The sequence below is a fragment of the Hyperolius riggenbachi genome, chromosome 2, assembly GCF_040937935.1.
Source record: "Hyperolius riggenbachi isolate aHypRig1 chromosome 2, aHypRig1.pri, whole genome shotgun sequence".
NCBI lineage: Eukaryota > Metazoa > Chordata > Amphibia > Anura > Hyperoliidae > Hyperolius > Hyperolius riggenbachi.
Genome location: NC_090647.1, coordinates 155,103,278 through 155,121,651, shown reverse-complemented (window position 1 = coordinate 155,121,651; position 18,374 = coordinate 155,103,278). Strand labels below are relative to the sequence as shown.

The window sequence follows — 18,374 nt, the reverse complement described above, 5'->3', positions numbered from 1 at the left end:
ATGGCTATGAGCACGCGTGGGAAGCCTCGCCTTCAAGGCGCCGTAACGGCGCCTTGGAGTTTGCCTGCGGCCACACTAAGCCGAAAGCGCCCGCTCTCGTCAGATTGCGGAAGCTAAGCGGCTTCAGGCCTGGTTAGTAGCTGCATGGGAGACCGGCTGTGAACCCCAGGTGCTGCAGGCGTTTTCTTGGGTTTGAGGCCCAATGGCTATGAGCACGCGTGGGAAGCCTCACCTTCAAGGCGCCGAAACGGCGCCTTGGAGTTTGCCTGCGGCCACACTAAGCCGAAAGCGCCGGCTCTCGTCAGATCGCGGAAGCTAAGCGGATTCAGGCCTGGTTAGTAGCTGCATGGGAGACCGGCTGTGAACCCCAGGTGCTGCAGGCGTTTTTTTGGGTTTGAGGCCTAATGGCTATGAGCACGCGTGGGAAGCCTCACCTTCAAGGCGCCGAAACGGCGCCTTGGAGTTTGCCTGCGGCCACACTAAGCCGAAAGCGCCCGCTCTCGTCAGATCGCGGAAGCTAAGCGGCTTCAGGCCTGGTTAGTAGCTGCATGGGAGACCGGCTGTGAACCCCAGGTGCTGCAGGCGTTTTTTTGGGTTTGAGGCCCAATGGCTATGAGCACGCGTGGGAAGCCTCACCTTCAAGGCGCCGAAACGGCGCCTTGGAGTTTGCCTGCGGCCACACTAAGCCGAAAGCGCCCGCTCTCGTCAGATCGCGGAAGCTAAGCGGCTTCAGGCCTGGTTAGTAGCTGCATGGGAGACCGGCTGTGAACCCCAGGTGCTGCAGGTGTTTTTTTGGGTTTGAGGCCCAATGGCTATGAGCACGCGTGGGAAGCCTCACCTTCAAGGCGCCGAAACGGCGCCTTGGAGTTTGCCTGCGGCCACACTAAGCCGAAAGCGCCCGCTCTCGTCAGATCGCGGAAGCTAAGCGGCTTCAGGCCTGGTTAGTAGCTGCATGGGAGACCGGCTGTGAACCCCAGGTGCTGCAGGCGTTTTTTTGGGTTTGAGGCCCAATGGCTATGAGCACGCGTGGGAAGCCTCACCTTCAAGGCGCCGAAACGGCGCCTTGGAGTTTGCCTGCGGCCACACTAAGCCGAAAGCGCCCGCTCTCGTCAGATCGCGGAAGCTAAGCGGCTTCAGGCCTGGTTAGTAGCTGCATGGGAGACCGGCTGTGAACCCCAGGTGCTGCAGGTGTTTTTTTGGGTTTGAGGCCCAATGGCTATGAGCACGCGTGGGAAGCCTCACCTTCAAGGAGCCGAAACGGCGCCTTGGAGTTTGCCTGCGGCCACACTAAGCCGAAAGCGCCCGCTCTCGTCAGATCGCGGAAGCTAAGCGGCTTCAGGCCTGGTTAGTAGCTGCATGGGAGACCGGCTGTGAACCCCAGGTGCTGCAGGCGTTTTTTTGGGTTTGAGGCCCAATGGCTATGAGCACGCGTGGGAAGCCTCACCTTCAAGGCGCCGAAACGGCGCCTTGGAGTTTGCCTGCGGTCACACTAAGCCGAAAGCGCCCGCTCTCGTCAGATCGCGGAAGCTAAGCGGCTTCAGGCCTGGTTAGTAGCTGCATGGGAGACCGGCTGTGAACCCCAGGTGCTGCAGGTGTTTTTTTGGGTTTGAGGCCCAATGGCTATGAGCACGCGTGGGAAGCCTCACCTTCAAGGCGCCGAAACGGCGCCTTGGAGTTTGCCTGCGGCCACACTAAGCCGAAAGCGCCCGCTCTCGTCAGATCGCGGAAGCTAAGCGGCTTCAGGCCTGGTTAGTAGCTGCATGGGAGACCGGCTGTGAACCCCAGGTGCTGCAGGTGTTTTTTTGGGTTTGAGGCCCAATGGCTATGAGCACGCGTGGGAAGCCTCGCCTTCAAGGCGCCGGAACGGCGCCTTGGAGTTTGCCTGCGGCCACACTAAGCCGAAAGCGCCCGCTCTCGTCAGATCGCGGAAGCTAAGCGGCTTCAGGCCTGGTTAGTAGCTGCATGGGAGACCGGCTGTGAACCCCAGGTGCTGCAGGCGTTTTTTTGGGTTTGAGGCCCAATGGCTATGAGCACGCGTGGGAAGCCTCACCTTCAAGGCGCCGAAACGGCGCCTTGGAGTTTGCCTGCGGCCACACTAAGCCGAAAGCGCCCGCTCTCGTCAGATCGCGGAAGCTAAGCGGCTTCAGGCCTGGTTAGTAGCTGCATCGGAGACCGGCTGTGAACCCCAGGTGCTGCAGGTGTTTTTTTTGGGTTTGAGGCCCAATGGCTATGAGCACACGTGGGAAGCCTCACCTTCAAGGCGCCGAAACGGCGCCTTGGAGTTTGCCTGCGGCCACACTAAGCCGAAAGCGCCCGCTCTCGTCAGATTGCGGAAGCTAAGCGGCTTCAGGCCTGGTTAGTAGCTGCATGGGAGACCGGCTGTGAACCCCAGGTGCTGCAGGCGTTTTTTTGGGTTTGAGGCCCAATGGCTATGAGCACGCGTGGGAAGCCTCACCTTCAAGGCGCCGAAACGGCGCCTTGGAGTTTGCCTGCGGCCACACTAAGCCGAAAGCGCCCGCTCTCGTCAGATCGCGGAAGCTAAGCGGCTTCAGGCCTGGTTAGTAGCTGCATGGGAGACCGGCTGTGAACCCCAGGTGCTGCAGGCGTTTTTTTTGGGTTTGAGGCCCAATGGCTATGAGCACGCGTGGGAAGCCTCACCTTCAAGGCGCCGAAACGGCGCCTTGGAGTTTGCCTGCGGCCACACTAAGCCGAAAGCGCCCGCTCTCGTCAGATCGCGGAAGCTAAGCGGCTTCAGGCCTGGTTAGTAGCTGCATGGGAGACCGGCTGTGAACCCCAGGTGCTGCAGGCGTTTTTTTTGGGTTTGAGGCCCAATGGCTATGAGCACGCGTGGGAAGCCTCACCTTCAAGGCGCCGAAACGGCGCCTTGGAGTTTGCCTGTGGCCACACTAAGCCGAAACCGCCCGCTCTCGTCAGATCGCGGAAGCTAAGCGGCTTCAGGCCTGGTTAGTAGCTGCATGGGAGACCGGCTGTGAACCCCAGGTGCTGCAGGCGTTTTTTTGGGTTTGAGGCCCAATGGCTATGAGCACGCGTGGGAAGCCTCACCTTCAAGGCCCCGAAACGGCGCCTTGGAGTTTTCCTGCGGCCACACTAAGCCGAAAGCGCCCGCTCTCGTCAGATTGCGGAAGCTAAGCGGCTTCAGGCCTGGTTAGTAGCTGCATGGGATACCGGCTGTGAACCCCAGGTGCTGCAGGCGTTTTTTTGGGTTTGAGGCCCAATGGCTATGAGCACGCGTGGGAAGCCTCACCTTCAAGGCGCCGAAACGGCGCCTTGGAGTTTGCCTGCGGCCACACTAAGCCGAAAGCGCCCGCTCTCGTCAGATCGCGGAAGCTAAGCGGCTTCAGGCCTGGTTAGTAGCTGCATGGGAGACCGGCTGTGAACCCCAGGTGCTGCAGGCGTTTTTTTGGGTTTGAGGCCCAATGGCTATGAGCACGCGTGGGAAGCCTCACCTTCAAGGCGCCGAAACGGCGCCGAAACGGCGCCTTGGAGTTTGCCTGCGGCCACACTAAGCCGAAAGCGCCTGCTCTCGTCAGATCGCGGAAGCTAAGCGGCTTCAGGCCTGGTTAGTAGCTGCATGGGAGACCGGCTGTGAACCCCAGGTGCTGCAGGTGTTTTTTTGGGTTTGAGGCCCAATGGCTATGAGCACGCGTGGGAAGCCTCACCTTCAAGGCGCCGGAACGGCGCCTTGGAGTTTGCCTGCGGCCACACTAAGCCGAAAGCGCCCGCTCTCGTCAGATCATGGAAGCTAAGCGGCTTCAGGCCTGGTTAGTAGCTGCATGGGAGACCGGCTGTGAACCCCAGGTGCTGCAGGTGTTTTTTTGGGTTTGAGGCCCAATGGCTATGAGCACGCGTGGGAAGCCTCGCCTTCAAGGCGCCGGAACGGCGCCTTGGAGTTTGCCTGCGGCCACACTAAGCCGAAAGCGCCCGCTCTCGTCAGATCGCGGAAGCTAAGCGGCTTCAGGCCTGGTTAGTAGCTGCATGGGAGACCGGCTGTGAACCCCAGGTGCTGCAGGCGTTTTTTTGGGTTTGAGGCCCAATGGCTATGAGCACGCGTGGGAAGCCTCACCTTCAAGGCGCCGAAACGGCGCCTTGGAGTTTGCCTGCGGCCACACTAAGCCGAAAGCGCCCGCTCTCGTCAGATCGCGGAAGCTAAGCGGCTTCAGGCCTGGTTAGTAGCTGCATCGGAGACCGGCTGTGAACCCCAGGTGCTGCAGGTGTTTTTTTTGGGTTTGAGGCCCAATGGCTATGAGCACACGTGGGAAGCCTCACCTTCAAGGCGCCGAAACGGCGCCTTGGAGTTTGCCTGCGGCCACACTAAGCCGAAAGCGCCCGCTCTCGTCAGATCGCGGAAGCTAAGCGGCTTCAGGCCTGGTTAGTAGCTGCATGGGAGACCGGCTGTGAACCCCAGGTGCTGCAGGCGTTTTTTTGGGTTTGAGGCCCAATGGCTATGAGCACGCGTGGGAAGCCTCACCTTCAAGGCGCCGAAACGGCGCCTTGGAGTTTGCCTGCGGCCACACTAAGCCGAAAGCGCCCGCTCTCGTCAGATCGCGGAAGCTAAGCGGCTTCAGGCCTGGTTAGTAGCTGCATGGGAGACCGGCTGTGAACCCCAGGTGCTGCAGGCGTTTTTTTTGGGTTTGAGGCCCAATGGCTATGAGCACGCGTGGGAAGCCTCACCTTCAAGGCTCCGAAACGGCGCCTTGGAGTTTGCCTGTGGCCACACTAAGCCGAAACCGCCCGCTCTCGTCAGATCGCGGAAGCTAAGCAGCTTCAGGCCTGGTTAGTAGCTGCATGGGAGACCGGCTGTGAACCCCAGGTGCTGCAGGCGTTTTTTTGGGTTTGAGGCCCAATGGCTATGAGCACGCGTGGGAAGCCTCACCTTCAAGGCCCGAAACGGCGCCTTGGAGTTTTCCTGCGGCCACACTAAGCCGAAAGCGCCCGCTCTCGTCAGATTGCGGAAGCTAAGCGGCTTCAGGCCTGGTTAGTAGCTGCATGGGATACCGGCTGTGAACCCCAGGTGCTGCAGGCGTTTTTTTGGGTTTGAGGCCCAATGGCTATGAGCACGCGTGGGAAGCCTCACCTTCAAGGCGCCGAAACGGCGCCTTGGAGTTTGCCTGCGGCCACACTAAGCCGAAAGCGCCCGCTCTCGTCAGATCGCGGAAGCTAAGCGGCTTCAGGCCTGGTTAGCAGCTGCATGGGAGACCGGCTGTGAACCCCAGGTGCTGCAGGCGTTTTTTTGGGTTTGAGGCCCAATGGCTATGAGCACGCGTGGGAAGCCTCACCTTCAAGGCGCCGAAACGGCGCCTTGGAGTTTGCCTGCGGCCACACTAAGCCGAAAGCGCCTGCTCTCGTCAGATCGCGGAAGCTAAGCGGCTTCAGGCCTGGTTAGTAGCTGCATGGGAGACCGGCTGTGAACCCCAGGTGCTGCAGGTGTTTTTTTGGGTTTGAGGCCCAATGGCTATGAGCACGCGTGGAAAGCCTCACCTTCAAGGCGCCGGAACGGCGCCTTGGAGTTTGCCTGCGGCCACACTAAGCCGAAAGCGCCCGCTCTCGTCAGATCGCGGAAGCTAAGCGGCTTCAGGCCTGGTTAGTAGCTGCATGGGAGACCGGCTGTGAACCCCAGGTGCTGCAGGTGTTTTTTTGGGTTTGAGGCCCAATGGCTATGAGCACGCGTGGGAAGCCTCACCTTCAAGGCGCCGGAACGGCGCCTTGGAGTTTGCCTGCGGCAACACAAAGCCGAAAGCGCCCGCTCTCGTCAGATCGCGGAAGCTAAGCGGCTTCAGGCCTGGTTAGTAGCTGCATGGGAGACCGGCTGTGAACCCCAGGTGCTGCAGGCGGTTTTTTGGGTTTGAGGCCCAATGGCTATGAGCACGCGTGGAAAGCCTCACCTTCAAGGCGCCGAAACGGCGCCTTGGAGTTTGCCTGCGGCCACACTAAGCCGAAAGCGCCCGCTCTCGTCAGATCGCGGAAGCTAAGCGGCTTCAGGCCTGGTTAGTAGCTGCATGGGAGACCGGCTGTGAACCCCAGGTGCTGCAGGCGTTTTTTTGGGTTTGAGGCCCAATGGCTATGAGCACGCGTGGGAAGCCTCACCTTCAAGGCGCCGAAACGGCGCCTTGGAGTTTGCCTGCGGCCACACTAAGCCGAAAGCGCCCGCTCTCGTCAGATCGCGGAAGCTAAGCGGCTTCAGGCCTGGTTAGTAGCTGCATGGGAGACCGGCTGTGAACCCCAGGTGCTGCAGGCGTTTTTTTGGGTTTGAGGCCCAATGGCTATGAGCACGCGTGGGAAGCCTCACCTTCAAGGCGCCGAAACGGCGCCTTGGAGTTTGCCTGCGGCCACACTAAGCCGAAAGCGCCCGCTCTCGTCAGATCGCGGAAGCTAAGCGGCTTCAGGCCTGGTTGGTAGCTGCATGGGAGACCGGCTGTGAACCCCAGGTGCTGCAGGCGTTTTTTGGGGTTTGAGGCCCAATGGCTATGAGCACGCGTGGGAAGCCTCACCTTCAAGGCGCCGAAACGGCGCCTTGGAGTTTGCCTGCGGCCACACTAAGCCGAAAGCGCCCGCTCTCGTCAGATCGCGGAAGCTAAGCGGCTTCAGGCCTGGTTAGTAGCTGCATGGGAGACCGGCTGTGAACCCCAGGTGCTGCAGGCGTTTTTTGGGGTTTGAGGCCCAATGGCTATGAGCACGCGTGGGAAGCCTCACCTTCAAGGCGCCGAAACGGCGCCTTGGAGTTTGCCTGCGGCCACACTAAGCCGAAAGCGCCGGCTCTCGTCAGATCGCGGAAGCTAAGCGGCTTCAGGCCTGCTTAGTAGCTGCATGGGAGACCGGCTGTGAACCCCAGGTGCTGCAGGCGTTTTTTTGGGTTTGAGGCCCAATGGCTATGAGCACGCGTGGGAAGCCTCACCTTCAAGGCGCCGAAACGGCGCCTTGGAGTTTGCCTGCGGCCACACTAAGCCGAAAGCGCCCGCTCTCGTCAGATCGCGGAAGCTAAGCGGCTTCAGGCCTGGTTAGTAGCTGCATGGCAGACCGGCTGTGAACCCCAGGTGCTGCAGGCGTTTTTTTGGGTTTGAGGCCCAATGGCTATGAGCACGCTTGGGAAGCCTCACCTTCAAGGCGCCGAAACGGCGCCTTGGAGTTTGCCTGCGGCCACACTAAGCCGAAAGCGTCAGATCGCGGAAGCTAAGCGGCTTCAGGCCTGGTTAGTAGCTGCATGGGAGACCGGCTGTGAACCCCAGGTGCTGCAGGCGTTTTTTTGGGTTTGAGGCCCAATGGCTATGAGCACGCGTGGGAAGCCTCACCTTCAAGGCGCCGAAACGGCGCCTCGGAGTTTGCCTGCGGCCACACTAAGCCGAAAGCGCCCGCTCTCGTCAGATCGCGGAAGCTAAGCGGCTTCAGGCCTGGTTAGTAGCTGCATGGGAGACCGGCTGTGAACCCCAGGTGCTGCAGGCGTTTTTTTGGGTTTGAGGCCCAATGGCTATGAGCACGCGTGGGAAGCCTCACCTTCAAGGCGCCGAAACGGCGCCTTGGAGTTTGCCTGCGGCCACACTAAGCCGAAAGCGCCTGCTCTCGTCAGATCGCGGGAGCTAAGCGGCTTCAGGCCTGGTTAGTAGCAGCATGGGAGACCGGCTGTGAACCCCAGGTGCTGCAGGCGTTTTTTTTGGGTTTGAGGCCCAATGGCTATGAGCACGCGTGGGAAGCCTCACCTTCAAGGCGCCGAAACGGCGCCTTGGAGTTTGCCTGCGGCCACACTAAGCCGAAAGCGCCCGCTCTCGTCAGATCGCGGAAGCTAAGCGGCTTCAGGCCTGGTTAGTAGCTGCATGGGAGACCGGCTGTGAACCCCAGGTGCTGCAGGCGTTTTTTTGGGTTTGAGGCCCAATGGCTATGAGCACGCGTGGGAAGCCTCACCTTCAAGGCGCCGAAACGGCGCCTTGGAGTTTGCCTGCGGCCACACTAAGCCGAAAGCGTCAGATCGCGGAAGCTAAGCGGCTTCAGGCCTGGTTAGTAGCTGCATGGGAGACCGGCTGTGAACCCCAGGTGCTGCAGGCGTTTTTTTGGGTTTGAGGCCCAATGGCTATGAGCACGCGTGGGAAGCCTCACCTTCAAGGCGCCGAAACGGCGCCTCGGAGTTTGCCTGCGGCCACACTAAGCCGAAAGCGCCCGCTCTCATCAGATCACGGAAGCTAAGCGGCTTCAGGCCTGGTTAGTAGCTGCATGGGAGACCGGCTGTGAACCCCAGGTGCTGCAGGCGTTTTTTTGGGTTTGAGGCCCAATGGCTATGAGCACGCGTGGGAAGCCTCACCTTCAAGGCGCCGAAACGGCGCCTTGGAGTTTGCCTGCGGCCACACTAAGCCGAAAGCGCCTGCTCTCGTCAGATCGCGGGAGCTAAGCGGCTTCAGGCCTGGTTAGTAGCTGCATGGGAGACCGGCTGTGAACCCCAGGTGCTGCAGGCGTTTTTTTGGGTTTGAGGCCCAATGGCTATGAGCACGCGTGGGAAGCCTCACCTTCAAGGCGCCGAAACGGCGCCTTGGACTTTGCCTGCGGCCACACTAAGCTGAAAGCGCCCGCTCTCGTCAGATCGCGGAAGCTAAGCGGTTTCAGGCCTGGTTAGTAGCTGCATGGGAGACCGGCTGTGAACCCCAGGTGCTGCAGGCGTTTTTTTGGGTTTGAGGCCCAATGGCTATGAGCACGCGTGGGAAGCCTCACCTTCAAGGCGCCGAAACGGCGCCTCGGAGTTTGCCTGCGGCCACACTAAGCCGAAAGCGCCCGCTTTCGTCAGATCGCGGAAGCTAAGCGGCTTCAGGCCTGGTTAGTAGCTGCATGGGAGACCGGCTGTGAACCCCAGGTGCTGCAGGCGTTTTTTTGGGTTTGAGGCCCAATGGCTATGAGCACGCGTGGGAAGCCTCACCTTCAAGGCGCCGAAACGGCGCCTTGGAGTTTGCCTGCGGCCACACTAAGCCGAAAGCGCCCGCTCTCGTCAGATCGCGGAAGCTAAGCGGCTTCAGGCCTGGTTAGTAGCTGCATGGGAGACCGGCTGTGAACCCCAGGTGCTGCAGGCGTTTTTTTGGGTTTGAGGCCCAATGGCTATGAGCACGCGTGGGAAGCCTCACCTTCAAGGCGCCGAAACGGCGCCTTGGAGTTTGCCTGCGGCCACACTAAGCCGAAAGCGCCCGCTCTCGTCAGATCGTGGAAGCTAAGCGGCTTCAGGCCTGGTTAGTAGCTGCATGGGAGACCGGCTGTGAACCCCAGGTGCTGCAGGCGTTTTTTTGGGTTTGAGGCCCAATGGCTATGAGCACGTGTGGGAAGCCTCACCTTCAAGGCGCCGAAACGGCGCCTTGGAGTTTGCCTGCGGCCACACTAAGCCGAAAGCGCCTGCTCTCGTCAGATTGTGGAAGCTAAGCGGCTTCAGGCCTGGTTAGTAGCTGCATGGGAGACCGGCTGTGAACCCCAGGTGCTGCAGGCGTTTTTTTGGGTTTGAGGCCCAATGGCTATGAGCACGCGTGGGAAGCCTCACCTTCAAGGCGCCGAAACGGCGCCTTGGAGTTTGCCTGCGGCCACACTAAGCCGAAAGCGCCTGCTCTCGTCAGATCGCGGAAGCTAAGCGGCTTCAGGCCTGGTTAGTAGCTGCATGGGAGACCGGCTGTGAACCCCAGGTGCTGCAGGCGTTTTTTGGGTTTGAGGCCCAATGGCTATGAGCACGCGTGGGAAGCCTCACCTTCAAGGCGCCGAAACGGCGCCTTGTAGTTTGCCTGCGGCCACACTAAGCCGAAAGCGCCCGCTCTCGTCAGATCGCGGAAGCTAAGCGGCTTCAGGCCTGGTTAGTAGCTGCATGGGAGACCGGCTGTGAACCCCAGGTGCTGCAGGCGTTTTTTTGGGTTTGAGGCCCAATGGCTATGAGCACGCGTGGGAAGCCTCACCTTCAAGGCGCCGAAACGGCGCCTTGGAGTTTGCCTGCGGCCACACTAAGCCGAAAGCGCCCGCTCTCGTCAGATCGTGGAAGCTAAGCGGCTTCAGGCCTGGTTAGTAGCTGCATGGGAGACCGGTTGTGAACCCCAGGTGCAGCAGCCGTTTTTTTGGGTTTGAGGCCCAATGGCTATGAGCACGCGTGGGAAGCCTCACCTTCAAGGCGCCGAAACGGCGCCTTGGAGTTTGCCTGCGGCCACACTAAGCCAAAAGCGCCCGCTCTCGTCAGATCGCGGAAGCTAAGCGGCTTCAGGCCTGGTTAGTAGCTGCATGGGAGACCGGCTGTGAACCCCAGGTGCTGCAGGAGTTTTTTTGGGTTTGAGGCCCAATGGCTATGAGCACGCGTGGGAAGCCTCACCTTCAAGGCGCCGAAACGGCGCCTTGGAGTTTGCCTGCGGCCACACTAAGCCGAAAGCGCCCGCTCTCGTCAGATTGCGGAAGCTAAGCGGCTTCAGGCCTGGTTAGTAGCTGCATGGGAGACCGGCTGTGAACCCCAGGTGCTGCAGGCGTTTTTTTGGGTTTGAGGCCCAATGGCTATGAGCACGCGTGGGAAGCCTCACCTTCAAGGCGCCGAAACGGCGCCTTGGAGTTTGCCTGCGGCCACACTAAGCCGGAAGCGCCCGCTCTCGTCAGATCGTGGAAGCTAAGCGGCTTCAGGCCTGGTTAGTAGCTGCATGGGAGACCGGCTGTGAACCCCAGGTGCTGCAGGCGTTTTTTTGGGTTTGAGGCCCAATGGCTATGAGCACGCGTGGGAAGCCTCACCTTCAAGGCGCCGAAACGGCGCCTTGGAGTTTGCCTGCGGCCACACTAAGCCGAAAGCGCCCGCTCTCGTCAGATCGCGGAAGCTAAGCGGTTTCAGGCCTGGTTAGTAGCTGCATTGGAGACCGGCTGTGAACCCCAGGTGCTGCAGGCGTTTTTTTGGGTTTGAGGCCCAATGGCTATGAGCACGCGTGGGAAGCCTCACCTTCGAGGCGCCGAAACGGCGCCTTGGAGTTTGCCTGCGGCCACACTAAGCCGAAAGCGCCCGCTCTCGTCAGATCGCGGAAGCTGAGCGGCTTCAGGCCTGGTTAGTAGCTGCATGGGAGACCGGCTGTGAACCCCAGGTGCTGCAGGCGTTTTTTTGGGTTTGAGGCCCAATGGCTATGAGCACGCGTGGGAAGCCTCACCTTCAAGGCGCCGAAACGGCGCCTTGGAGTTTGCCTGCGGCCACACTAAGCCGAAAGCGCCCGCTCTCGTCAGATCGCGGAAGCTAAGCGGCTTCAGGCCTGGTTAGTAGCTGCATGGGAGACCGGCTGTGAACCCCAGGTGCTGCAGGCGTTTTTTTGGGTTTGAGGCCCAATGGCTATGAGCACGCGTGGGAAGCCTCACCTTCAAGGCGCCGAAACGGCGCCTTGAATTGCCTGCGGCCACACTAAGCCGAAAGCGCCCGCTCTCGTCAGATCGCGGAAGCTAAGCGGCTTCAGGCCTGGTTAGTAGCTGCATGGGAGACCGGCTGTGAACCCCAGGTGCTGCAGGAGTTTTTTTGGGTTTGAGGCCCAATGGCTATGAGCACTCGTGGGAAGCCTCACCTTCAAGGCGCCGAAACGGCGCCTTGGAGTTTGCCTGCGGCCACACTAAGCCGAAAGCGCCCGCTCTCGTCAGATCGCGGAAGCTAAGCAGCTTCAGGCCTGGTTAGTAGCTGCATGGGAGACCGGCTGTGAACCCCAGGTGCTGCAGGCGTTTTTTTTGGGTTTGAGGCCCAATGGCTATGAGCACGCGTGGGAAGCCTCACCTTCAAGGCGCCGAAACGGCGCCTTGGAGTTTGCCTGTGGCCACACTAAGCCGAAAGCGCCCGCTCTCGTCAGATCGCGGAAGCTAAGCGGCTGCAGGCCTGGTTAGTAGCTGCATGGGAGACCGGCTGTGAACCCCAGGTGCTGCAGGCGTTTTTTTGGGTTTGAGGCCCAATGGCTATGAGCACGCGTGGGAAGCCTCACCTTCAAGGCGCCGAAACGGCGACTTGGAGTTTGCCTGCGGCCACACTAAGCCGAAAGCGCCCGCTCTCGTCAGATCGCGGAAGCTAAGCGGCTTCAGGCCTGGTTAGTAGCTGCATGGGAGACCGGCTGTGAACCCCAGGTGGTGCAGGCGTTTTTTTGGGTTTGAGGCCCAATGGCTATGAGCACGCGTGGGAAGCCTCACCTTCAAGGCGCCGAAACGGCGCCTTGGAGTTTGCCTGCAGCCACACTAAGCCGAAAGCGCCCGCTCTCGTCAGATCGCGGAAGCTAAGCGGCTTCAGGCCTGGTTAGTAGCTGCATGGGAGACCGGCTGTGAACCCCAGGTACTGCAGGCGTTTTTTTGGGTTTGAGGCCCAATGGCTATGAGCACGCGTGGGAAGCCTCACCTTCAAGGCGCCGAAACGGCGCCTTGGAGTTTGCCTGCGGCCACACAAAGCCGAAAGCGCCCGCTCTCGTCAGATCGCGGAAGCTAAGCGGCTTAAGGCCTGGTTAGTAGCTGCATGGGAGACCGGCTGTGAACCCCAGGTGCTGCAGGCGTTTTTTTGGGTTTGAGGCCCAATGGCTATGAGCACGCGTGGGAAGCCTCACCTTCAAGGCGCCGAAACGGCGCCTTGAAGTTTGCCTGCGGCCACACTAAGCCGAAAGCGCCCGCTCTCGTCAGATTGCGGAAGCTAAGCGGCTTCAGGCCTGGTTAGTAGCTGCATGGGAGACCGGCTGTGAACCCCAGGTGCTGCAGGCGTTTTTTTGGGTTTGAGGCCCAATGGCTATGAGCACGCGTGGGAAGCCTCACCTTCAAGGCGCCAAAACGGCGCCTAGGAGTTTGCCTGCGGCCACACTAAGCCGAAAGCGCCCGCTCTCGTCAGATCGCGGAAGCTAAGCGGCTTCAGGCCTGATTAGTAGCTGCATGGGAGACCGGCTGTGAACCCCAGGTGCTGCAGGCGTTTTTTTGGGTTTGAGACCCAATGGCTATGAGCACGCGTGGGAAGCCTTACCTTCAAGGCGCCGAAACGGCGCCTTGGAGTTTGCCTGCGGCCACACTAAGCCGAAAGCGCCCTCTCTCGTCAGATCGCGGAAGCTAAGCGGCTTCAGGCCTGGTTAGTAGCTGCATGGGAGACCGGCTGTGAACCCCAGGTGCTGCAGGCGTTTTTTTGGGTTTGAGGCCCAATGGCTATGAGCACGCGTGGGAAGCCTCACCTTCAAGGCGCCGAAACGGCGCCTTGGAGTTTGCCTGCGGCCACACTAAGCCGAAAGCGCCCGCTCTCGTCAGATCGCGGAAGCTAAGCGGCTTCAGGCCTGGTTAGTAGCTGCATGGGAGACCGGCTGTGAACCCCAGGTGCTGCAGGCGTTTTTTTGGGTTTGAGGCCCAATGGCTATGAGCACGCGTGGGAAGCCTCACCTTCAAGGCGCCGAAACGGCGCCTTGGAGTTTGCCTGCGGCCACACTAAGCCGAAAGCGCCCGCTCTCGTCAGATCGCGGAAGCTAAGCGGCTTCAGGCCTGGTTAGTAGCTGCATGGGAGACCGGCTGTGAACCCCAGGTGCTGCAGGTGTTTTTTTGGGTTTGAGGCCCAATGGCTATGAGCACGCGTGGGAAGCCTCACCTTCAAGGCGCCGAAACGGCGGCTTGGAGTTTGCCTGCGGCCACACTAAGCCGAAAGCGCCCGCTCTCGTCAGATCGCGGAAGCTAAGCGGCTTCAGGCCTGGTTAGTAGCTGCATGGGAGACCGGCTGTGAACCCCAGGTGCTGCAGGCGTTTTTTTTGGGTTTGAGGCCCAATGGCTATGAGCACGCGTGGGAAGCCTCACCTTCAAGGCGCCGAAACGGCGCCTTGGAGTTTGCCTGTGGCCACACTAAGCCGAAAGCGCCCGCTCTCGTCAGGTCGCGGAAGCTAAGCAGCTTCAGGCCTGGTTAGTAGCTGCATGGGAGACCGGCTGTGAACCCCAGGTGCTGCAGGTGTTTTTTTGGGTTTGAGGCCCAATGGCTATGAGCACGCGTGGGAAGCCTCACCTTCAAGGCGCCGAAACGGCGCTTTAGAGTTTGCCTGCGGCCACACTAAGCCGAAAGCGCCCGCTCTCGTCAGATCGCGGAAGCTAAGCGGCTTCAGGCCTGGTTAGTAGCTGCATGGGAGACTGGCTGTGAACCCCAGGTGCTGCAGGCGTTTTTTTTGGGTTTGAGGCCCAATGGCTATGAGCACGCGTGGGAAGCCTCACCTTCAAGGCGCCGAAACGGCGCCTTGGAGTTTGCCTGCGGCAACACTAAGCCGAAAGCGCCCGCTCTCGTCAGATTGCGGAAGCTAAGCGGCTTCAGGCCTGGTTAGTAGCTGCATGGGAGACCGGCTGTGAACCCCAGGTGCTGCAGGCGTTTTTTTGGGTTTGAGGCCCAATGGCTATGAGCACGCGTGGGAAGCCTCACCTTCAAGGCGCCGAAACGGCGCCTTGGAGTTTGCCTGCGGCCACACTAAGCCGAAAGCGCCCGCTCTCGTCAGATCGCGGAAGCTAAGTGGCTTCAGGCCTGGTTAGTAGCTGCATGGGAGACCGGCTGTGAACCCCAGGTGCTGCAGGCGTTTTTTTGGGTTTGAGGCCCAATGGCTATGAGCACGCGTGGGAAGCCTCACCTTCAAGGCGCCGAAACGGCGCCTTGGAGTTTGCCTGCGGCCACACTAAGCCGAAAGCGCCCGCTCTCGTCAGATCGCGGAAGCTAAGCGGCTTCAGGCCTGGTTAGTAGCTGCATGGGAGACCGGCTGTGAACCCCAGGTGCTGCAGGCGTTTTTTTGGGTTTGAGGCCCAATGGCTATGAGCACGCGTGGGAAGCCTCACCTTCAAGGAGCCGAAACGGCGCCTTGGAGTTTGCCTGCGGCCACACTAAGCCGAAAGCGCCCGCTCTCGTCAGATCGCGGAAGCTAAGCGGCTTCAGGCCTGGTTAGTAGCTGCATGGGAGACCGGCTGTGAACTCCAGGTGCTGCAGGCGTTTTTTTGGGTTTGAGGCCCAATGGCTATGAGCACGCGTGGGAAGCCTCACCTTCAAGGCGCCGAAACGGCGCCTTGGAGTTTGCCTGCGCACACACTAAGCCGAAAGTGCCCGCTCTCGTCAGATCGCGGAAGCTAAGCGGCTTCAGGCCTGGTTAGTAGCTGCATGGGAGACCGGCTGTGAACCCCAGGTGCTGCAGGCGTTTTTTTGGGTTTGAGGCCCAATGGCTATGAGCACGCGTGGGAAGCCTCACCTTCAAGGCGCCGAAACGGCGCCTTGGAGTTTGCCTGCGGCCACACTAAGCCGAAAGCGCCCGCTCTCGTCAGATCGCGGAAGCTAAGCGGCTTCAGGCCTGGTTAGTAGCTGCATGGGAGACCGGCTGTGAACCCCAGGTGCTGCAGGCGTTTTTTTGGGTTTGAGGCCCAATGGCTATGAGCACGCATGGGAAGCCTCACCTTCAAGGCGCCGAAACGGCGCCTTGGAGTTTGCCTGCGGCCGCACTAAGCCGAAAGCGCCCGCTCTCGTCAGATCGCGGAAGCTAAGCGGCTTCAGGCCTGGTTAGTAGCTGCATGGGAGACCGGCTGTGAACCCCAGGTGCTGCAGGCGTTTTTTGGGGTTTGAGGCCCAATGGCTATGAGCACGCGTGGGAAGCCTCACCTTCAAGGCGCCGAAACGGCGCCTTGGAGTTTGCCTGCAGCCACACTAAGCCGAAAGCGCCCGCTCTCGTCCGATCGCGGAAGCTAAGCGGCTTCAGGCCTGGTTAGTAGCTGCATGGGAGACCGGCTGTGAACCCCAGGTGCTGCAGGTGTTTTTTTGGGTTTGAGGCCCAATGGCTATGAGCACGCGTGGGAAGCCTCACCTTCAAGGAGCCGAAACGGCGCCTTGGAGTTTGCCTGCGGCCACACTAAGCCGAAAGCGCCCGCTCTCGTCAGATCGCGGAAGCTAAGCGGCTTCAGGCCTGGTTAGTAGCTGCATGGGAGACCGGCTGTGAACCCCAGGTGCTGCAGGCGTTTTTTTGGGTTTGAGGCCCAATGGCTATGAGCACGCGTGGGAAGCCTCACCTTCAAGGCGCCGAAACGGCGCCTTGGAGTTTGCCTGTGCCCACACTAAGCCGAAAGCGCCCGCTCTCGTCAGATCGCGGAAGCTAAGCGGCTTCAGGCCTGTTTAGTAGCTGCATGGGAGACCGGCTGTGAACCCCAGGTGCTGCAGGCGTTTTTTTGGGTTTGAGGCCCAATGGCTATGAGCACGCGTGGGAAGCCTCACCTTCAAGGCGCCGAAACGGCGCCTTGGAGTTTGCCTGCGGCCACACTAAGCCGAAAGCGCCCGCTCTCGTCAGATCGCGGAAGCTAAGCGGCTTTAGGCCTGATTAGTAGCTGCATGGGAGACCGGCTGTGAACCCCAGGTGCTGCAGGCGTTTTTTTGGGTTTGAGGCCCAATGGCTATGAGCACGCGTGGGAAGCCTCACCTTCAAGGCGCCGAAACGGCGCCTTGGAGTTTGCCTGCGGCCACACTAAGCCGAAAGCGCCCGCTCTCGTCAGATCGCGGAAGCTAAGCGGCTTCAGGCCTGGTTAGTAGCTGCATGGGAGACCGGCTGTGAACCCCAGGTGCTGCAGGCGTTTTTTTGGGTTTGAGGCCCAATGGCTATGAGCACGCGTGGGAAGCCTCACCTTCAAGGCGCCGAAACGGCGCCTTGGAGTTTGCCTGCGGCCACACTAAGCCGAAAGCGCCCGCTCTCGTCAGATCGCGGAAGCTAAGCGGCTTCAGGCCTGGTTAGTAGCTGCATGGGAGACCGGCTGTGAACCCCAGGTGCTGCAGGCGTTTTTTTTGGGTTTGAGGCCCAATGGCTATGAGCACGCATGGGAAGCCTCACCTTCAAGGCGCCGAAACGGCGCCTTGGAGTTTGCCTGCGGCCACACTAAGCCGAAAGCGCCCGCTCTCGTCAGATCGCGGAAGCTAAGCGGCTTCAGGCCTGGTTAGTAGCTGCATGGGAGACCGGCTGTGAACCCCAGGTGCTGCAGGCGTTTTTTGGGGTTTGAGGCCCAATGGCTATGAGCACGCGTGGGAAGCCTCACCTTCAAGGCGCCGAAACGGCGCCTTGGAGTTTGCCTGCAGCCACACTAAGCCGAAAGCGCCCGCTCTCGTCCGATCGCGGAAGCTAAGCGGCTTCAGGCCTGGTTAGTAGCTGCATGGGAGACCGGCTGTGAACCCCAGGTGCTGCAGGTGTTTTTTTGGGTTTGAGGCCCAATGGCTATGAGCACGCGTGGGAAGCCTCACCTTCAAGGCGCCGAAACGGCGCCTTGGAGTTTGCCTGTGCCCACACTAAGCCGAAAGCGCCCGCTCTCGTCAGATCGCGGAAGCTAAGCGGCTTCAGGCCTGGTTAGTAGCTGCATGGGAGACCGGCTGTGAACCCCAGGTGCTGCAGGCGTTTTTTTGGGTTTGAGGCCCAATGGCTATGAGCACGCGTGGGAAGCCTCACCTTCAAGGCGCCGAAACGGCGCCTTGGAGTTTGCCTGCGGCCACACTAAGCCGAAAGCGCCCGCTCTCGTCAGATCGCGGAAGCTAAGCGGCTTTAGGCCTGATTAGTAGCTGCATGGGAGACCGGCTGTGAACCCCAGGTGCTGCAGGCGTTTTTTTGGGTTTGAGGCCCAATGGCTATGAGCACGCGTGGGAAGCCTCACCTTCAAGGCGCCGAAACGGCGCCTTGGAGTTTGCCTGCGGCCACACTAAGCCGAAAGCGCCCGCTCTCGTCAGATCGCGGAAGCTAAGCGGCTTCAGGCCTGGTTAGTAGCTGCATGGGAGACTGGCTGTGAACCCCAGGTGCTGCAGGTGTTTTTTTGGGTTTGAGGCCCAATGGCTATGAGCACGCGTGGGAAGCCTCACCTTCAAGGCGCCGAAACGGCGCCTTGGAGTTTGCCTGCGGCCACACTAAGCCGAAAGCGCCTGCTCTCGTCAGATTGCGGAAGCTAAGCGGCTTCAGGCCTGGTTAGTAGCTGCATGGGAGACCGGCTGTGAACCCCAGGTGCTGCAGGCGTTTTTTTGGGTTTGAGGCCCAATGGCTATGAGCACGCGTGGGAAGCCTCACCTTCAAGGCGCCGAAACGGCGCCTTGGAGTTTGCCTGCGGCCACACTAAGCCGGAAGCGCCCACTCTCGTCAGATCGCGGAAGCTAAGTGGCTTCAGGCCTGGTTAGTAGCTGCATGGGAGACCGGCTGTGAACCCCAGGTGCTGCAGGCGTTTTTTGGGGTTTGAGGCCCAATGGCTATGAGCACGCGTGGGAAGCCTCACCTTCAAGGCGCCGAAACGGCGCCTTGGAGTTTGCCTGCGGCCACACTAAGCCGAAAGCGCCCGCTCTCGTCAGATCGCGGAAGCTAAGCGGCTTAAGGCCTGGTTAGTAGCTGCATGGGAGACCGGCTGTGAACCCCAGGTGCTGCAGGTGTTTTTTTGGGTTTGAG

The 18,374-nt window shown here is 60.4% G+C and overlaps 31 non-coding genes and 58 pseudogenes across 31 annotated transcripts; all 89 read left to right on the top strand.

Moving 5' to 3' along the window:
• Positions 1-62: 62 nt before the first annotated feature.
• LOC137558846 (5S ribosomal RNA) lies at positions 63-181 on the top strand (annotated as a pseudogene).
• Positions 182-264: 83 nt separating this feature from the next.
• LOC137550031 (5S ribosomal RNA) lies at positions 265-383 on the top strand (annotated as a pseudogene).
• Positions 384-466: 83 nt separating this feature from the next.
• Positions 467-585, top strand: LOC137555992 (5S ribosomal RNA). Its single transcript, XR_011028655.1, has one exon. It is a non-coding gene; the product is annotated as a 5S ribosomal RNA (ribosomal RNA).
• Positions 586-668: 83 nt separating this feature from the next.
• Positions 669-787, top strand: LOC137557440 (5S ribosomal RNA; annotated as a pseudogene).
• Positions 788-870: 83 nt separating this feature from the next.
• Positions 871-989, top strand: LOC137555991 (5S ribosomal RNA). The gene has a single exon (XR_011028654.1). It is a non-coding gene; the product is annotated as a 5S ribosomal RNA (ribosomal RNA).
• An 83-nt stretch (positions 990-1,072) lies between these two features.
• On the top strand, positions 1,073-1,191 carry LOC137557439 (5S ribosomal RNA; annotated as a pseudogene).
• Positions 1,192-1,274: 83 nt separating this feature from the next.
• Positions 1,275-1,393, top strand: LOC137555990 (5S ribosomal RNA). The gene has a single exon (XR_011028653.1). It is a non-coding gene; the product is annotated as a 5S ribosomal RNA (ribosomal RNA).
• Positions 1,394-1,476: 83 nt separating this feature from the next.
• Positions 1,477-1,595, top strand: LOC137558446 (5S ribosomal RNA; annotated as a pseudogene).
• An 83-nt stretch (positions 1,596-1,678) lies between these two features.
• LOC137557438 (5S ribosomal RNA) lies at positions 1,679-1,797 on the top strand (annotated as a pseudogene).
• An 83-nt stretch (positions 1,798-1,880) lies between these two features.
• Positions 1,881-1,999, top strand: LOC137555988 (5S ribosomal RNA). Its single transcript, XR_011028651.1, has one exon. It is a non-coding gene; the product is annotated as a 5S ribosomal RNA (ribosomal RNA).
• An 83-nt stretch (positions 2,000-2,082) lies between these two features.
• On the top strand, positions 2,083-2,201 carry LOC137550709 (5S ribosomal RNA; annotated as a pseudogene).
• An 84-nt stretch (positions 2,202-2,285) lies between these two features.
• On the top strand, positions 2,286-2,404 carry LOC137558844 (5S ribosomal RNA; annotated as a pseudogene).
• An 83-nt stretch (positions 2,405-2,487) lies between these two features.
• LOC137555986 (5S ribosomal RNA) lies at positions 2,488-2,606 on the top strand. The gene has a single exon (XR_011028650.1). It is a non-coding gene; the product is annotated as a 5S ribosomal RNA (ribosomal RNA).
• Positions 2,607-2,690: 84 nt separating this feature from the next.
• Positions 2,691-2,809, top strand: LOC137555985 (5S ribosomal RNA). The gene has a single exon (XR_011028649.1). It is a non-coding gene; the product is annotated as a 5S ribosomal RNA (ribosomal RNA).
• An 84-nt stretch (positions 2,810-2,893) lies between these two features.
• On the top strand, positions 2,894-3,012 carry LOC137559408 (5S ribosomal RNA; annotated as a pseudogene).
• Positions 3,013-3,095: 83 nt separating this feature from the next.
• LOC137549936 (5S ribosomal RNA) lies at positions 3,096-3,214 on the top strand (annotated as a pseudogene).
• An 83-nt stretch (positions 3,215-3,297) lies between these two features.
• Positions 3,298-3,416, top strand: LOC137555984 (5S ribosomal RNA). Its single transcript, XR_011028648.1, has one exon. It is a non-coding gene; the product is annotated as a 5S ribosomal RNA (ribosomal RNA).
• Positions 3,417-3,510: 94 nt separating this feature from the next.
• Positions 3,511-3,629, top strand: LOC137547598 (5S ribosomal RNA; annotated as a pseudogene).
• An 83-nt stretch (positions 3,630-3,712) lies between these two features.
• LOC137551006 (5S ribosomal RNA) lies at positions 3,713-3,831 on the top strand (annotated as a pseudogene).
• An 83-nt stretch (positions 3,832-3,914) lies between these two features.
• On the top strand, positions 3,915-4,033 carry LOC137555983 (5S ribosomal RNA). Its single transcript, XR_011028647.1, has one exon. It is a non-coding gene; the product is annotated as a 5S ribosomal RNA (ribosomal RNA).
• An 83-nt stretch (positions 4,034-4,116) lies between these two features.
• On the top strand, positions 4,117-4,235 carry LOC137550708 (5S ribosomal RNA; annotated as a pseudogene).
• An 84-nt stretch (positions 4,236-4,319) lies between these two features.
• Positions 4,320-4,438, top strand: LOC137555981 (5S ribosomal RNA). The gene has a single exon (XR_011028645.1). It is a non-coding gene; the product is annotated as a 5S ribosomal RNA (ribosomal RNA).
• Positions 4,439-4,521: 83 nt separating this feature from the next.
• Positions 4,522-4,640, top strand: LOC137555980 (5S ribosomal RNA). Its single transcript, XR_011028644.1, has one exon. It is a non-coding gene; the product is annotated as a 5S ribosomal RNA (ribosomal RNA).
• Positions 4,641-4,724: 84 nt separating this feature from the next.
• Positions 4,725-4,843, top strand: LOC137549788 (5S ribosomal RNA; annotated as a pseudogene).
• Positions 4,844-4,925: 82 nt separating this feature from the next.
• Positions 4,926-5,044, top strand: LOC137549935 (5S ribosomal RNA; annotated as a pseudogene).
• An 83-nt stretch (positions 5,045-5,127) lies between these two features.
• On the top strand, positions 5,128-5,246 carry LOC137548570 (5S ribosomal RNA; annotated as a pseudogene).
• Positions 5,247-5,329: 83 nt separating this feature from the next.
• LOC137547597 (5S ribosomal RNA) lies at positions 5,330-5,448 on the top strand (annotated as a pseudogene).
• Positions 5,449-5,531: 83 nt separating this feature from the next.
• Positions 5,532-5,650, top strand: LOC137557436 (5S ribosomal RNA; annotated as a pseudogene).
• Positions 5,651-5,733: 83 nt separating this feature from the next.
• LOC137548835 (5S ribosomal RNA) lies at positions 5,734-5,852 on the top strand (annotated as a pseudogene).
• An 83-nt stretch (positions 5,853-5,935) lies between these two features.
• On the top strand, positions 5,936-6,054 carry LOC137555979 (5S ribosomal RNA). Its single transcript, XR_011028643.1, has one exon. It is a non-coding gene; the product is annotated as a 5S ribosomal RNA (ribosomal RNA).
• An 83-nt stretch (positions 6,055-6,137) lies between these two features.
• On the top strand, positions 6,138-6,256 carry LOC137555978 (5S ribosomal RNA). Its single transcript, XR_011028642.1, has one exon. It is a non-coding gene; the product is annotated as a 5S ribosomal RNA (ribosomal RNA).
• Positions 6,257-6,339: 83 nt separating this feature from the next.
• LOC137558201 (5S ribosomal RNA) lies at positions 6,340-6,458 on the top strand (annotated as a pseudogene).
• Positions 6,459-6,541: 83 nt separating this feature from the next.
• Positions 6,542-6,660, top strand: LOC137555977 (5S ribosomal RNA). Its single transcript, XR_011028641.1, has one exon. It is a non-coding gene; the product is annotated as a 5S ribosomal RNA (ribosomal RNA).
• An 83-nt stretch (positions 6,661-6,743) lies between these two features.
• LOC137550722 (5S ribosomal RNA) lies at positions 6,744-6,862 on the top strand (annotated as a pseudogene).
• An 83-nt stretch (positions 6,863-6,945) lies between these two features.
• On the top strand, positions 6,946-7,064 carry LOC137559109 (5S ribosomal RNA; annotated as a pseudogene).
• A 275-nt stretch (positions 7,065-7,339) lies between these two features.
• On the top strand, positions 7,340-7,458 carry LOC137555975 (5S ribosomal RNA). Its single transcript, XR_011028639.1, has one exon. It is a non-coding gene; the product is annotated as a 5S ribosomal RNA (ribosomal RNA).
• Positions 7,459-7,541: 83 nt separating this feature from the next.
• LOC137547685 (5S ribosomal RNA) lies at positions 7,542-7,660 on the top strand (annotated as a pseudogene).
• Positions 7,661-7,744: 84 nt separating this feature from the next.
• Positions 7,745-7,863, top strand: LOC137555974 (5S ribosomal RNA). The gene has a single exon (XR_011028638.1). It is a non-coding gene; the product is annotated as a 5S ribosomal RNA (ribosomal RNA).
• Positions 7,864-8,138: 275 nt separating this feature from the next.
• LOC137557911 (5S ribosomal RNA) lies at positions 8,139-8,257 on the top strand (annotated as a pseudogene).
• Positions 8,258-8,340: 83 nt separating this feature from the next.
• On the top strand, positions 8,341-8,459 carry LOC137548137 (5S ribosomal RNA; annotated as a pseudogene).
• Positions 8,460-8,542: 83 nt separating this feature from the next.
• On the top strand, positions 8,543-8,661 carry LOC137558898 (5S ribosomal RNA; annotated as a pseudogene).
• An 83-nt stretch (positions 8,662-8,744) lies between these two features.
• Positions 8,745-8,863, top strand: LOC137558211 (5S ribosomal RNA; annotated as a pseudogene).
• An 83-nt stretch (positions 8,864-8,946) lies between these two features.
• LOC137555973 (5S ribosomal RNA) lies at positions 8,947-9,065 on the top strand. The gene has a single exon (XR_011028637.1). It is a non-coding gene; the product is annotated as a 5S ribosomal RNA (ribosomal RNA).
• An 83-nt stretch (positions 9,066-9,148) lies between these two features.
• On the top strand, positions 9,149-9,267 carry LOC137558683 (5S ribosomal RNA; annotated as a pseudogene).
• Positions 9,268-9,350: 83 nt separating this feature from the next.
• LOC137551093 (5S ribosomal RNA) lies at positions 9,351-9,469 on the top strand (annotated as a pseudogene).
• An 83-nt stretch (positions 9,470-9,552) lies between these two features.
• Positions 9,553-9,671, top strand: LOC137557821 (5S ribosomal RNA; annotated as a pseudogene).
• An 82-nt stretch (positions 9,672-9,753) lies between these two features.
• LOC137555972 (5S ribosomal RNA) lies at positions 9,754-9,872 on the top strand. Its single transcript, XR_011028636.1, has one exon. It is a non-coding gene; the product is annotated as a 5S ribosomal RNA (ribosomal RNA).
• Positions 9,873-9,955: 83 nt separating this feature from the next.
• On the top strand, positions 9,956-10,074 carry LOC137552651 (5S ribosomal RNA; annotated as a pseudogene).
• An 83-nt stretch (positions 10,075-10,157) lies between these two features.
• LOC137549349 (5S ribosomal RNA) lies at positions 10,158-10,276 on the top strand (annotated as a pseudogene).
• Positions 10,277-10,359: 83 nt separating this feature from the next.
• Positions 10,360-10,478, top strand: LOC137558843 (5S ribosomal RNA; annotated as a pseudogene).
• An 83-nt stretch (positions 10,479-10,561) lies between these two features.
• LOC137558738 (5S ribosomal RNA) lies at positions 10,562-10,680 on the top strand (annotated as a pseudogene).
• Positions 10,681-10,763: 83 nt separating this feature from the next.
• LOC137549779 (5S ribosomal RNA) lies at positions 10,764-10,882 on the top strand (annotated as a pseudogene).
• An 83-nt stretch (positions 10,883-10,965) lies between these two features.
• Positions 10,966-11,084, top strand: LOC137547822 (5S ribosomal RNA; annotated as a pseudogene).
• An 83-nt stretch (positions 11,085-11,167) lies between these two features.
• On the top strand, positions 11,168-11,286 carry LOC137555971 (5S ribosomal RNA). Its single transcript, XR_011028635.1, has one exon. It is a non-coding gene; the product is annotated as a 5S ribosomal RNA (ribosomal RNA).
• An 81-nt stretch (positions 11,287-11,367) lies between these two features.
• Positions 11,368-11,486, top strand: LOC137558879 (5S ribosomal RNA; annotated as a pseudogene).
• An 83-nt stretch (positions 11,487-11,569) lies between these two features.
• Positions 11,570-11,688, top strand: LOC137559019 (5S ribosomal RNA; annotated as a pseudogene).
• An 84-nt stretch (positions 11,689-11,772) lies between these two features.
• On the top strand, positions 11,773-11,891 carry LOC137559314 (5S ribosomal RNA; annotated as a pseudogene).
• Positions 11,892-11,974: 83 nt separating this feature from the next.
• LOC137547818 (5S ribosomal RNA) lies at positions 11,975-12,093 on the top strand (annotated as a pseudogene).
• An 83-nt stretch (positions 12,094-12,176) lies between these two features.
• Positions 12,177-12,295, top strand: LOC137558351 (5S ribosomal RNA; annotated as a pseudogene).
• An 83-nt stretch (positions 12,296-12,378) lies between these two features.
• On the top strand, positions 12,379-12,497 carry LOC137558735 (5S ribosomal RNA; annotated as a pseudogene).
• Positions 12,498-12,580: 83 nt separating this feature from the next.
• Positions 12,581-12,699, top strand: LOC137558842 (5S ribosomal RNA; annotated as a pseudogene).
• An 83-nt stretch (positions 12,700-12,782) lies between these two features.
• Positions 12,783-12,901, top strand: LOC137556703 (5S ribosomal RNA). Its single transcript, XR_011029342.1, has one exon. It is a non-coding gene; the product is annotated as a 5S ribosomal RNA (ribosomal RNA).
• An 83-nt stretch (positions 12,902-12,984) lies between these two features.
• On the top strand, positions 12,985-13,103 carry LOC137548956 (5S ribosomal RNA; annotated as a pseudogene).
• An 83-nt stretch (positions 13,104-13,186) lies between these two features.
• Positions 13,187-13,305, top strand: LOC137555970 (5S ribosomal RNA). The gene has a single exon (XR_011028634.1). It is a non-coding gene; the product is annotated as a 5S ribosomal RNA (ribosomal RNA).
• Positions 13,306-13,388: 83 nt separating this feature from the next.
• On the top strand, positions 13,389-13,507 carry LOC137557434 (5S ribosomal RNA; annotated as a pseudogene).
• Positions 13,508-13,590: 83 nt separating this feature from the next.
• On the top strand, positions 13,591-13,709 carry LOC137555969 (5S ribosomal RNA). Its single transcript, XR_011028633.1, has one exon. It is a non-coding gene; the product is annotated as a 5S ribosomal RNA (ribosomal RNA).
• Positions 13,710-13,793: 84 nt separating this feature from the next.
• LOC137551393 (5S ribosomal RNA) lies at positions 13,794-13,912 on the top strand (annotated as a pseudogene).
• Positions 13,913-13,995: 83 nt separating this feature from the next.
• On the top strand, positions 13,996-14,114 carry LOC137558404 (5S ribosomal RNA; annotated as a pseudogene).
• Positions 14,115-14,198: 84 nt separating this feature from the next.
• LOC137548445 (5S ribosomal RNA) lies at positions 14,199-14,317 on the top strand (annotated as a pseudogene).
• An 83-nt stretch (positions 14,318-14,400) lies between these two features.
• On the top strand, positions 14,401-14,519 carry LOC137558093 (5S ribosomal RNA; annotated as a pseudogene).
• Positions 14,520-14,602: 83 nt separating this feature from the next.
• LOC137555968 (5S ribosomal RNA) lies at positions 14,603-14,721 on the top strand. Its single transcript, XR_011028632.1, has one exon. It is a non-coding gene; the product is annotated as a 5S ribosomal RNA (ribosomal RNA).
• An 83-nt stretch (positions 14,722-14,804) lies between these two features.
• Positions 14,805-14,923, top strand: LOC137549837 (5S ribosomal RNA). The gene has a single exon (XR_011026859.1). It is a non-coding gene; the product is annotated as a 5S ribosomal RNA (ribosomal RNA).
• An 83-nt stretch (positions 14,924-15,006) lies between these two features.
• On the top strand, positions 15,007-15,125 carry LOC137552066 (5S ribosomal RNA; annotated as a pseudogene).
• Positions 15,126-15,208: 83 nt separating this feature from the next.
• Positions 15,209-15,327, top strand: LOC137555967 (5S ribosomal RNA). Its single transcript, XR_011028631.1, has one exon. It is a non-coding gene; the product is annotated as a 5S ribosomal RNA (ribosomal RNA).
• An 83-nt stretch (positions 15,328-15,410) lies between these two features.
• On the top strand, positions 15,411-15,529 carry LOC137558270 (5S ribosomal RNA; annotated as a pseudogene).
• Positions 15,530-15,612: 83 nt separating this feature from the next.
• Positions 15,613-15,731, top strand: LOC137557208 (5S ribosomal RNA; annotated as a pseudogene).
• An 83-nt stretch (positions 15,732-15,814) lies between these two features.
• On the top strand, positions 15,815-15,933 carry LOC137555966 (5S ribosomal RNA). Its single transcript, XR_011028630.1, has one exon. It is a non-coding gene; the product is annotated as a 5S ribosomal RNA (ribosomal RNA).
• An 83-nt stretch (positions 15,934-16,016) lies between these two features.
• Positions 16,017-16,135, top strand: LOC137550853 (5S ribosomal RNA; annotated as a pseudogene).
• An 83-nt stretch (positions 16,136-16,218) lies between these two features.
• LOC137550206 (5S ribosomal RNA) lies at positions 16,219-16,337 on the top strand. Its single transcript, XR_011026897.1, has one exon. It is a non-coding gene; the product is annotated as a 5S ribosomal RNA (ribosomal RNA).
• Positions 16,338-16,420: 83 nt separating this feature from the next.
• LOC137555964 (5S ribosomal RNA) lies at positions 16,421-16,539 on the top strand. Its single transcript, XR_011028628.1, has one exon. It is a non-coding gene; the product is annotated as a 5S ribosomal RNA (ribosomal RNA).
• An 83-nt stretch (positions 16,540-16,622) lies between these two features.
• On the top strand, positions 16,623-16,741 carry LOC137555963 (5S ribosomal RNA). Its single transcript, XR_011028627.1, has one exon. It is a non-coding gene; the product is annotated as a 5S ribosomal RNA (ribosomal RNA).
• An 84-nt stretch (positions 16,742-16,825) lies between these two features.
• LOC137555962 (5S ribosomal RNA) lies at positions 16,826-16,944 on the top strand. The gene has a single exon (XR_011028626.1). It is a non-coding gene; the product is annotated as a 5S ribosomal RNA (ribosomal RNA).
• An 83-nt stretch (positions 16,945-17,027) lies between these two features.
• LOC137557206 (5S ribosomal RNA) lies at positions 17,028-17,146 on the top strand (annotated as a pseudogene).
• An 83-nt stretch (positions 17,147-17,229) lies between these two features.
• Positions 17,230-17,348, top strand: LOC137548932 (5S ribosomal RNA; annotated as a pseudogene).
• An 83-nt stretch (positions 17,349-17,431) lies between these two features.
• On the top strand, positions 17,432-17,550 carry LOC137550195 (5S ribosomal RNA). Its single transcript, XR_011026896.1, has one exon. It is a non-coding gene; the product is annotated as a 5S ribosomal RNA (ribosomal RNA).
• Positions 17,551-17,633: 83 nt separating this feature from the next.
• LOC137547969 (5S ribosomal RNA) lies at positions 17,634-17,752 on the top strand (annotated as a pseudogene).
• An 83-nt stretch (positions 17,753-17,835) lies between these two features.
• On the top strand, positions 17,836-17,954 carry LOC137548583 (5S ribosomal RNA; annotated as a pseudogene).
• An 83-nt stretch (positions 17,955-18,037) lies between these two features.
• Positions 18,038-18,156, top strand: LOC137549803 (5S ribosomal RNA; annotated as a pseudogene).
• Positions 18,157-18,239: 83 nt separating this feature from the next.
• Positions 18,240-18,358, top strand: LOC137556847 (5S ribosomal RNA). The gene has a single exon (XR_011029485.1). It is a non-coding gene; the product is annotated as a 5S ribosomal RNA (ribosomal RNA).
• Positions 18,359-18,374: the final 16 nt, after the last annotated feature.